We start from the raw sequence: 12,603 nt of genomic DNA, 5'->3' as shown, positions 1-12,603 counted from the left end.
TGTCTATCCTTGAATAGATCAATAACACGTGATCCACGAGGAATGATAACGAACTTAGCATGTGCCCAACATGTACAGAAGTAGTATTGTTTCTGAAAACCAATTAATTTCTTTTCTTTTTCCTTTAAAAAAAACAAACGTGACCAATATTTTTTATAGCAATAAATTAAGGATTCGTACATGGAGAGGGGGAGAGTATTTCCTTTTTGTCTCGTCTGACCAAAAGTAAAGATATGCTGATAACTTGCTTTAAATTAATTAACAATTTCAACAACCTAACCCACCATGTTCTTCGATCCAATCCTTTTGGTGCATATATACATTTATAGTCAATTATTTTCTTCCCATGGAGATGTTTAAAAAATTATGCACATGCGATGTCAGATGTACGGGCTTTGCCCAGCTAGCTAGAACCGTGGATATGTTTATAAAAAGAGTTAAAGGGTTGGTTTGGGAAGTGAAATGATATGAAAATTTTGTGAATATATAATAATAAGATAATTTGTAAATAGTAATGAGATAGTTTGATTCCTAACTGCAAAAATCTAGAAGTAGGATTTGTTTTCCACATTAGAACCAATCTAATTGAAAATATAAAATTATAGAATTAGTTGAAGTTGGATCACAAGTTCATCTTTGTCATGATCGATCATAGGTTGAACTACATTTATTTACATTTTAGATAGGATCGCCTATCTGAACAGGCAGGGACAATCTAATTAGGTGTATGCGCCATATTCATGAGTTGGTCATCACAATGAAATTTCAAAAAATAAAATAAAGTTCAAAACTAAATGTGATAAATGTGGAGTCTACAGAGTTTGTTCGTGCAGCACAGAATCGTGGCAACAAGGAGGAAGTTGAAAGGATTTTACTAATAGCATGGAGATTTTGGTATAGGAGCTAGAAACCAGAAAATGTTTGAAAAATGTGGAAGTTCATCCTACAGCAGCTGTCCACCATGCATTAGCCTTATGGTTTGATCTGGAAAATGTGAAGTCTGGTGGGCAGAAGAGTAAAGGCAGATGGACTGCTCCTCCTGTTCGATTTTTGTAGCTAAATGTGGATGGTGCCCTTTTCTCTGATCAATAAAGAGCAGATGTGGGAGTTTTATTACGAGATGAGAATGGGGATGTACTTCTTGCACCAAGCAAGAAAGAAATGGCAGTTAATGATCCTGATCTTGAGATTGAGTTGTTGGTCATTCTTAGAGGTTCATAGAGGTATACCAAGTTTGAGATAGAGACATATTCATTGATTATGGCTACTAGCATTCAAAGTCATGATTCCTTTTCCAAATCTCTGTTGGGTAGCGTCATTAAGGAAATTCAAGAGTTGATGAAGCTTTTTAACGAGTGTAGCATTCAACATGTTGGCCGCAGCAACAATGAAGGTGCACACAAGCTAGCAAGATATGCATGGCATGTTGAAGAGATGTGTGTATGGGAAGGTTCTTTCCCTCAGTTTATTGAGCCTATTATATGGGTTGAAAAACATTGTTTGTAATGTTTTTATTGATGAATGTAATTCTTGTTATAAAAAAAAGTGATATATTAAAAAAAGAAAATTAAATTTTAAAAAACTAATTATCAAATGATAAAAAAAAAACATATTAAATAAATTCAAACGTAACTTTTAAATCATTAATGAACAGAGTTCTGGCGATCGATCCGTCTTTCTGAAGTGCTATTAATCAGGGCCCCAAAAGCTAATTACATCTTGGGATTTGCTTCTTTTTTTGAGTCGGAGAGGGGCCGGGGGTTAAACCCAAGAACTCCATTTTTAGGTTTGGGTGTTATGCCAACAAGCCATATACATTTGGCTCTTGGGATATACTTTTTGACTCTGATTTGCTGGTAGGTACATTAATATATCTAACATGTTTAGTACGTGCATTATGCGATTAATTAAATCCTTTTAGTATAATAATGGAACATGCACTTCTGAACTTAGTAAGGATCGAACCAATTATCCAAAATATAATTAAGGTGCTCAACTTTCACCACTCACGTTTTAAATAAGTTTTGAAAGGAACTCTGAGGAATTGTTTGGTTCACAAAATATAATGGAAATTTCGATTCTTCTTATATCAGTCACCAATAGTCGGTACTGACAGTGTAAACTTTGTTGGTACCTTTGCAAACGGAGAATGTCGTTTGTAATACACAATACTAAAACATGAACAAACAAAAATCTTAAAAAAAAATAGAATCGGTACACTTTGTCGGTATGTCATGTATATTATGGAATTCAAGAACTTCAAGAATGAGAACAAGAATACTACAAGAACCTCAAGAACTGAGTTTTATTTCGATAAAAAACTCACACCTCCAAGAATAGAATTCCATACAGGTGTTCAGATGATCTTCCCTTCCCGCTATTCCCGTTTTATAAAACTAATCTCTACAATACGCATTGTTTCTCACTTATACACACGTTTCATTCTACTTATTATACAAACCTACTTTATTTCTTATTACAATATGAGTCGTTTCACTAATATTATGTGCACCATTTTGCCCCACTGGACTCTCCTTCTTTCTCTCGGATCCCTTCTCCTTCAACTACTTTAACTGCCATACATGACATACTCCCTTCCTTAAATGAATGACATACTCCCTTCCTTAAATGAGCCTTCAGCACAAGGCTGAAGATTCAGGACTACATCTTCCCCTCCTCACAAGATCTTGTCCACAAGGTGAGGGAAAAGGCCTCTAAGCTTCCACAACAACTCTCAGGTACTATCCTTAAGTGCATCCCTAGAACATTTGATCAATACCTTAGTGTTAGCATGATTCTCACATTTCTTCATGCGTTTGTCTAGAGTCTCTTCAGGCTCTGGCTAGATATTTCTTTCTCTATCCCCCCCCCCGACCCCCAAATTTCTTCTTAAGGCAAGATACATGAATAATATTGTATATTTTAGCTAAAGAGGCAGTTCTAGCTTTAATGCCACAGATCCTACCTTGGCATGATCTAAAATGGACCATAAAAACAAGGTGCCAGTTTCAGATTATGGCATAAGGTTACTGCTTTTTGCCTATATGGCTGTAATCAAAAAAAATCCCAGTCACCTACTGCAAAATTTCTTTCTGTCCTCTTCTTGTCAGCAAAGTGTTTCATTTTTTGTTGTGTCTTTTGCAAATTCTCTTTCAATAAAGCCATTACTTCGGCCTTTGTTCTCAACTGTTGATCCACAACCTCATTGGCAATAGCACCATGGACATATAACAACAACTTTGGGGGCTGATACCCATAAAGGGCTTCAAATGGGAACAGTCCAGTAGCTGAATGTGCTATGGTATTGTAACACCATTCAGCCATTGGCAACCATAAGCTCCAATCTTTAGGCCTTGTTCTAATATAATACCTCAGATATATCTCCACACATTTGTTAAGTGCCTCAGTTTAGCCATCAGTCTGTGGATGGTATGCAGAACCGAAAACCAAGGTTGTATCTTGCAGACTAAAAGTTCTTTCCAAAAAGAACCAGTAAATATTGGATCTTTGTAAGAAACAATAGGTTTAGGCATTCCATGAAACTTGAACACAACTGGAAAAAAAACACAAACAAACAAACTCTTGTGCTACTTTGGCTGCCATGTAAGGATGGGCCAAAGTAAAAAGCTGAGAATGTTTTGTAAGTCTGTCCACAGCAGAAAAGATGACAGAAACCCCATGAGACACTGGCAATCCTTCAATGAAGTCCATTGCAATATCTATCCAAAGCTAAGATGGCATTGATAATGGTTGTAGTAGCACTGCAGGATGAAGATTCTCATATTTCATAGTCTAACAAATGTCACACTCTCTCACAAGCTTCTTTATATCACTTCTCATCCCCTTCCAATAGCTGCAATCTTCCCTAAGTTAGCTCTAACACCTAAACCCGAGATTAAATGACCCAAGTACTCGACCTTAGTTACTCCAAATTTACATTTGGACATGTTGGAAAATAGTTGATGATGTTTCAGGGTTTCTAACACCACTTTTAGATGCCCCAAATGCTTAAAAACAGGTTTACCATATACTAGTATTTCATAAAATAAAATAAAAACTAGTACAAACTTCCTAAGGTATGGCTTGAAAACTTCATTAGGCCTTGAAAGGTAGTAGGGGCTTTAGTAGGTCCAAATGGCATAACTAAAAATTTATAATGACCATCATGGGTCCCAAAGATAGTCTTGACACATCTTCCCTCACCCTGATGTAGTGGTGTCCAGATCTAAGACCCAACTTTGAAAAATTTCTTGCTCCAAACAACTCATCAATGACAAGAATTGGAAACTTGTCTTTGACGGTTTTTTGGTTCAAGACCCTATAATCTACACACATCCTCCTGCTTCCATCATCTGTTATCACCAAAAGAACAGGTGATGAAAATGGACTTTGTGATGGCCTTATTACACCAAATTTTAGTAAATCTTGCACAATCTTCTCTATTTTAGTATTAAAAAAAATGATACCTATAAGACCTAGTTGAAATAGGCTGAGTGTCAGTCTTCAAAATAATTTGGTGATCACATGATCTAGGAGGTGGCAACCCAGTTGGTTCATCAAAAACTCATCGATACTCTTCCAATAATTCAGCAGCCTCATTCTGGATTACACCCTACTCTTTACTTATTTTTGTTAACCTCAGCTACAAAAACCACCATTATTTGCTCACTGAGGAAGGTTTCAGAAACTTAGAACCATCTTCCACATAAGTATCACCCACAAAAGGCCCTGCAATTTCATATCACCCCTTTTATCTGAAACTGCATTGTCATCTGCATAAAGTTCCACACAATAGGCCCAAGTGTTCACAACCATCTTACTCCCAAAACTACATCACAAGCTCCCAATATTAATAAGTGAAAAGACACATTGAACCTACTGCCTTATATCTTTACTACAAAATTTTCACAATTTCCCCTACTTGTCAACTTCTCAGCATTAGCTACCTTGACCTGTAAATGAGGCCCTTCCAAATTTGCAACCTAGCCAACCTAGCAACTTGTGGATCTAAGAAATTGTATGTGTTGCCAGAATCAACCAATAGTACCACTAGCTAGCCTATAATAACTCCCATTAATCTCATAGTATTAGAATTAGGGGAGCCTGATATGGCATGAATCGAATTTCAAGACTTCCTATTTGTTCATCTGATTCTGTCAATTCAGATTCTCCAACTACTTCTTGTTCCTTTTCAACTTCCCCATCACTGGCTTCACTATTTTCAACTTGCAACAGATATATCTTTGGATTCTTGCAGACATGTGAAGCATTCCACTTTTCTTCAAAGTGGTAACATAAATCTTTCCTTCTCTTTTCATCCATTTGGGCAGAATAAACCTTCCTTGCTTGGAAGCCATTCTTTGATTACCCATTCCCATTCCTTCCAAAAATATTTGACTGTCAGTAACCCCTACTACTCCCTTCAGGGCCTTTCTGGTACTCCACACATATTCCCCACACATATTCCTCTTGTATTTTTGCTAACCCAAAAGCAGCACTCAAACTTATTGGGTCAAGCAAACGAATATGCAATCTAGTTTCATCTTTCAGGCTACTCCGGAAGCAACTGAATTTGTGTTTCCCAGAAAGCCCCTCCACCTATTAGACTCTCCCTCAAATTGAGCTTTATAAGCTGCTACCGTGCTTGTTTTCTTAAGCCTAGTCAAGGCTTCCATGGGATCATCATAAGTTGTTGGTCCAAACCTTGTTGACAAGGCTCTAACAAAAGTTTGCCACCCTTCAAACTGCCCACTGTCAACAGCATCTTGATACCAAATTAAAGCTTTCCCTTCCATATGGTAAAAGGCCATTAATAGTCTCTAGACAGGGGAAGTTTGATGATAGTTAAAATATTGGTTCGCCTTAAAGACCCAACCTGAAGAATTACCCCCATCGAAATGAGGAAACTCTAATCTAACACCTCTGGACGAAAATTGCCTGTCTTCTTGAACCACTAATCTTGGTTCTTTAACTTCTTCCCTAGGTGTACAAACATGTTGATTCTAAATCAAAGTTCTAATCATATCTTTTATTTGGTCTAACCAGTTAGAAATAACATGGATAGATTGTAGTTGATCATCGAGTTGCCTTTGCATTGCCTCCCGTTGTTTCTGATTGATCTCCTAGTGAGCCTTCAATGCCATTGATCATGTAACTTCAGCCATGAGGGATAGTCCCTCTCTGATACCAATTGTTATGTTTCTGGAATTTAAGAACTTCAAGAAGGAGAACAAGAATGCTACAAGAACCTCAAGAACTAAGTTTTATTTCGAGGAAAAACTCACACCTCCGAGAATATAATTTCATACAAGTGTTCAGATGATCTTCCCCTTCCCGCTATTCCCATTTTATACAACTAATCTCTACAATACACACTGTTTCTCACTTATACAAAACGTCTCGCGTTACTTATTACAAAATGTAAAGCCCGATCAAGGATAAGGGAGATTGAAACTTGGTAGGGAAGATCTGTCTGGATAGAGTGATCGGGAAGGAGATCTTATCGTCCACGATGGCCAAAATCTGGAGGATTAGTATAACAGCTGTGTTTTAGGAGGTAGGCAACAACATTTTTATTATTACTTTCTCCACCCATACTGATCTAGCAAGAGTGTGGGAGGGACGTCCATGGTTGTTTAATAATAGCCTTTTGGTACTCCGGGTGTTCGATGCTTGTGCTCAACCAAATACTGTAAAGTTTGAAGATGAAGCTTTTTGGATACAACTGCATAACTTGTCGATGGGATGTATGGATGAGGGGAAAGGAATGCAGATTAGAGGTTCTATGGGGAAAGTGATAGTGGTTGATGTGCCAGTTGATGGGGTTGGGTGGGGGAGGAGGGTGAAAGTGGGGATCCCATTGAAAAAACTCATTGCCAGGGGTCGTTTGATTATTGTCAATGGTAAGAGTGTGTGGGTTAGCTTTAAATACGAGAAGCTACCAAGGATGTGCTTCACGTGTGGATGGATTGTGCACGGGGCTAATGGTTGTGTGAGAAATGAAAGTTTGGAGGGGAAGATTCCCCAATTTGGGGCTTGGCTTCGAGCTGATAAAAATTTTAGAGGTGGGGGATAGAAATAGAAGCCTAGATGGGAGTCCAGTTTCTCTAAGGGTCAAGACTCTGAGCCTTTGAATGGAGGAATGGGAAGGAAGGGAGGAGCGGATGAGGAAAGGTTGTCGGGAGACTCGAGGAGAGAGGACCAGTCTGTAGAGGAGGGGAGTGTGGAGGGTATAGTAGAAAGGAGTCAGGAGTCTGTTCTGGTGAAGGGGGTTGGTATTGACCCAGTGGGTTGTGAACCTGTCTTGATAGCTAGTCATGCCTGTGAGAGCTTGAGTATTTCTACTGAACTGGTTGTGAAGAATGTGTTAGAAGCATAAGGGGTTGTAGATGTTGCTAGTGATGAGGAAGGAGGTAAAATGGCTAACAATAAGGGTCAATGGAAGCGTAGAGCAAGGGCAAATTTTGTGGCCCAGGTTCATGTTGTTAACTGTCCTTTGAAGAGGAGAGTGGTTAGGGAGGGAGGGAATGAAGGTGGGGATGATGCAGTAACAAAGAAAACCAAAAGAGAGGAGAGAATGGGAATGTCTTATGTGGAATGTTCTGGAAATTGTTTGGCGGAGATTGTTAAACAACCCCGCCAGGAGCCATGAAAATACGTAGCTGGAACTATTGAGGGCTTGCCAACCCTCGCGCAGTTCAATTCCTTTGCCAAGTGGTAAAGGAGAAGAGGCCGGAGGTGGTGTTTTTAATGGAGTCAAGATTGAAACAAGAAAGAGTCTCTAGTATTCAAAAGAGGCTAGGTTTTGAGGGATATGTTGTTGTGGAGCCAATTGGCTTGAGTGGAGGATTGATATTACTATGGAGAAGGGAAGAATTGATTGACATAATAAACTATTCTCAAAGAAAAATAAATGTATGGGTGAATGAAGGGGGTGGAAGGAAGAGTTGGGTTTTGACGAGTTTTTATGGAGACCCTATTGTACAAAAAAGAAAAGTGAGTTGGGATTTATTGAACTATCTTGAACCTAAGAAAGGGGTTGGCTGGTGTGTGGTGGGGGATTTTAATGAGATAGTATGTCAAGATGAGAAGCAAGGGAGGAGACTAAGGAGTGAAGAGCAAATGGACCTATTTCGACAATCCTTAGAAAAAGGTAAGCTGGTTGATTTGGGTTTGAAGGGGGATAGGTTTACCTGGTAGAATGGGCATGTGGATGAAACTTTTGTTAAGGAAAGGCTCGATGGTGGGGTAGCCAATCATTACTGGCTGGGTATGAATTTTGAGGTAAAGGTGGATGTGTTGGCTACTGTATGCTCTGACCACAGCCCCTGCTGATAAGCTCATGTAGTAATATGAAGGGGGAATGGATAAGTAGGGGTTCCAGTTTTAAATATGAACTTTGCTGGGATTTGGAAGAGGGGTGTCAAAGGGTAATCGAGCATGAATGGAGCAAGAACAAGGGCTATACAGGCTGCATGCAAGGGGTGATTTATCAGTTAACAAAATGTATGGGCTTTAAGGAAGTGGAGCAGGAACTTGTCAAAGGGGAAGGGAACTTGAAGAAAAAACTGAGCAATTGAGGTTGTTGTAGGAAGAGGGGGCTAGATCAGTTGGACAAGATTCAAAGGAGAATAAGAGAACTGGAGAAACTGCTCGAGCAGGAAAATCTAGCTTGGAAGCAGTGGGCTAAAAAGCACTGGTTGCAACAAGGAGATAGGAATACAAAGTTCTTTCATGCCTGTGCAAATCAAAGGAAAAAGAGGAATTTCATTAGTTCAATAAAGAATGAACAAGAGGTGGAGGTGACAGATCCAAAAGTTGTAGCTGAAATTTTGAGAAATTATTATGTTGATATTTATTCTTCCTCTTGTCCCACAAGCAAGAAAATAGATGATTGTTTAAACTTTTTTTAGACTAGTGTTCCTGAGGAGATGAAGCTGAGAATGGAAAGGGTGTTTACTGAAGAGGAAGTGGAAAGGGCTCTAAAAGAAATGTCCCTTTTTAAATCCCCAGGGCCTGATGGTTTTGGGGCAGGTTTCTATAAAAACCATTGGGAAGTTGTTGGGGCAAAAGTGAAGGAAGCTGTTCTGGAAGTGCTGAATGGGTGGTCGACTGGATAGACAGCTTAATTAGACATACCTGGCCCTAATTCCTAAGATAAAAACCCCTTTATCAGTTAAGCATTTTAGGCCTATAAGCCTCTATAACATGTTGTACAAACTGATCTCCAAGGTGATAGCAAACATAATTAAAGGAGTGCTTCAATGTATTATTTATGCCAATCAGAGTGCGTTCATTCCTGGGAGACTCATCACCGATAACATCATGATTGCCTATGAATTGCTACACTCCATGAAGACTAAATAGAAAGGGAAGGTGGGTAATATGGCCATTAAGTTGGATATGGCCAAAGCTTATGACAGGGTGGAATGGCCTTTCTTGGAGGTTGTTCTCTTGAGGATGGGATTTGGTTTGAAGATCATAGGGTTGATTATGGAGTGTGTGTGCTCAGTGTCTCATTCAGTACTTCTAAATGGGAAGCCAGGTGACATCATTCGACCTTCAAGAGGGCTGAGGCAAGGGGACCCTTTGTCCCCTTACTTGTTTATTATTTGTGCAGAAGGGTTGAGTCAGCTTCTTAGGAATGCTAAATTAAAGGGTGATATAAGGGGTATGGCAGTGGCTAGAGGGGGGACAAGGCTCAATTATCTCATGTTTACGGATGGCTGCATAATTTTCAGTAGAGCAAAGGTGGAGGAATGAAGAAAAATTATGAATATCTTGACCTGTTATGAAGAAGCCTCGGGGCAGACTTTGAACAAGCAAAAGACCTCCCTTATGTTTAGTTCTAATACCAGAGTGTTGGCAAAGGAGGGTAGCATAAGTGAGGCAGGTTCTGCTTTGTGTGCTACCTTTGAGAGATAGTTAGGACTCCCTGCTATAGTGGGAAGGGCAAAATACACTACTTTCCAAAGTATTAAGGCAAGGGTGTGGTAGAAAATCCAGAATTGGAAGACCAACTTCTTGTCTAGAGCAGGGAAGGAAGTGATGGTGAAGGCTATTTTGCAAGCAATTCCTACCTACACTATGAGTGTCTTCTTGTTGCCAAAGAAATTGGGTAGGGATTTGAATTCCATGATCTCGAGATTCTGGTAAAAGAATAATAGAACTGGCTCGGGTATACATTGGAAGAAATGGGAGAGGCTTGGTGTTTCTAAAGCTGAGGGTGGCCTTGGTTTTAGAAGTATTGAGTGTTTTAACAGAGCTATGTTGGCTAAACAAGGGTGGAGGTTGGTACAGAGGTAGGATTCTTTGGTGGCTCGTATCTTTAATGAGAAGTAGTTGAAAAGTAAATTCTTTACTGAGGTAGAGTTAGGGTGAACCCCATCTCTGATTTTGAGAAGTATTTGGGAAGTAAGGGATGTCCTTGGGAGAGGACTAAGATTGAGAGTGGGAAATGGAAGAAGCATTCAGATTTAGGACCATAAATGGCTCCCTTTTTCCCCTACTTCTTTTTTTATTGAATCTCCTGTCCAAGTGTTAGCAGCAGATGCAAAGGTGGCTGAATTAATTGATGAAGAGAGGAAGGAATGGAAGGTGGAACTCATTACTAGGATCTTTGGTAAGGTTGAAGTTGATATGATTTGTGTTATCCCTATTAGCTATTTTGGGGAAAATGATAGGATATTTTGGGGTTTCTCTAAGAAGGGTCATTTTTCTGTGAGGAGTGCGTATCATGCTGAGATGCAACAGAAAAGTGAGAGGAAAGAGAGCACATTTACTGAGAGAAAGGATGCAGACTAGTGGAAGAATGTGTGGGCTTTGGAAGTGCCAGGGGTTACAAGCATTTTGTTTGGAATGCTTTAAATAATGCCCATCCAACGAGGTCTAATTTGTTCAAAAGAAAGGTTTTTGAAGATCCATGGTGTCCTATTTGTAGAAGGGAGGAAGAGGATGTGCAACATGCTCTTTGGTGCTGTCTAGGGGTTGCTGATGTTTCAAAGAGCATGTCTAGGGGTTGCTGATGTTTTGGCTGATGATGGGAGTCCCGTGAGGAAGTGGCTGAACCAGATCATTGATTTCTCCAGCCTGTGGGAGGAATTGGTTAATAGGCTTTCACCCGGATGCTTGGCAAGAGTTGTTACTATTATGAGGGGCATTCGGAGAAGGAAGAATGCCTTTATTTTTTAAGATAATTTTGTTAGTCCTAGTCAGGTGGTGAAAACTGATGTGGTGGGTTTAGAAGAGTTCCAGGAGGCTAATGTAAAAGTGACTGGAAGGCTATCTAAGGGAGTAAGAGAGGAGGGAAGGAAGAGGATGGCAAAAACCTTTGAGGGCTATATGTAAGCTTAACTTTGATGCTGCAGTTGATTTGAAAAATAGGAGGATTGATATAGGTATTATTGTTAGAGACTGTTATGGTGATGTTCTGGTTGCTGTCTGTTCAAGGAAGGATAATGTGGTCTCTCCTTTCATTGCTGAGTGCCTTACTTTGAAGAGATCTATTGAGCTTTGCTTAGAGATGGGATTCGGGTCTGTCATGATGGAAGGGGATGCAAAGGTGATGATTGAGGCAGTGCTCTCGGAGGAGTTGGATGAATCTATACATGGTCAGCTGATTGAGGATACAAAGAGGCTACTAGCACAAGGACTACATTTGTCTTTGGGTTTTACACATAGGGAAGGAAATATAGTTGCACATAATCTTGCAAAATTTTCATTACATACAGAAGATGAACTCTGTTGGATAGAGGAAGTACTACAGAAAGTTTTACAATATATTTTGGATGATAATAGTTGTAATGATTCAAGTTTATAAATGAGATGAGGTTTCTTGATTCAAAAAAAAAAAAACAAGTCATATGACACTACATTATTATACCAAATCAAAGAAGCAAAGTGAGTTCAATAATTAAGAGGCATAATAGTACCATCCCTTCACTTTAATGGCTAGGTTTTGGCCGGCCATTTGAAATAGAATTGGGGGACTAAATGAATAGTAATTCCTCCTTCATTTGGTACAGTGTGGTTTGTCAAAAAGAAATGTCTGTCAACTAGCTTCTCTTGATGGAGTAGTTAGATTATGGAATATGTAACGCCCCGATCCCAAATGGGTGAGGTAATAACTTCTTGTCACTTAAAATCATATCTCAACCATATAGTCATAGACTCCAAATTTCCAACGATACGTAGGACTCACTGTTTCAAATCAACTACTCCAATATGATTAATCTAAACACCAAAAAATGTCAAAATAAACATCAGCTTTTCAAAATACCAAGTTGGCAGAGCAAAACAAAACTATTTAATAAAATTCTTTAATAACCAAAGTACTATCTTTGTACTTAATCCACTATGCTCATGTAGCCTTACGCATGCTTTCTAGTCTTAATTCTCAGCTAAAACATCCAAAATATCTGAAAATATTGTAGAGATAAGGGGTGAGTTATCAACAACTCAGTAAGCAGAGAACATATACTATTATGTAAACATGAGCGTTTTCATAGAGTTTAGAATGCATAACAAAACCTTTCAGTTTTATAATATAGATCCCAGAAACATGTTATCAAAATATCAGAGCGGCATTTCAAATTATTCCTATTC

This window comes from Juglans regia, chromosome 1, assembly GCF_001411555.2.
Source record: "Juglans regia cultivar Chandler chromosome 1, Walnut 2.0, whole genome shotgun sequence".
Lineage (NCBI taxonomy): Eukaryota > Viridiplantae > Streptophyta > Magnoliopsida > Fagales > Juglandaceae > Juglans > Juglans regia.
The sequence above is the reverse complement of the archived record's forward strand: the minus strand, read 5'-3'. Positions refer to the sequence as shown.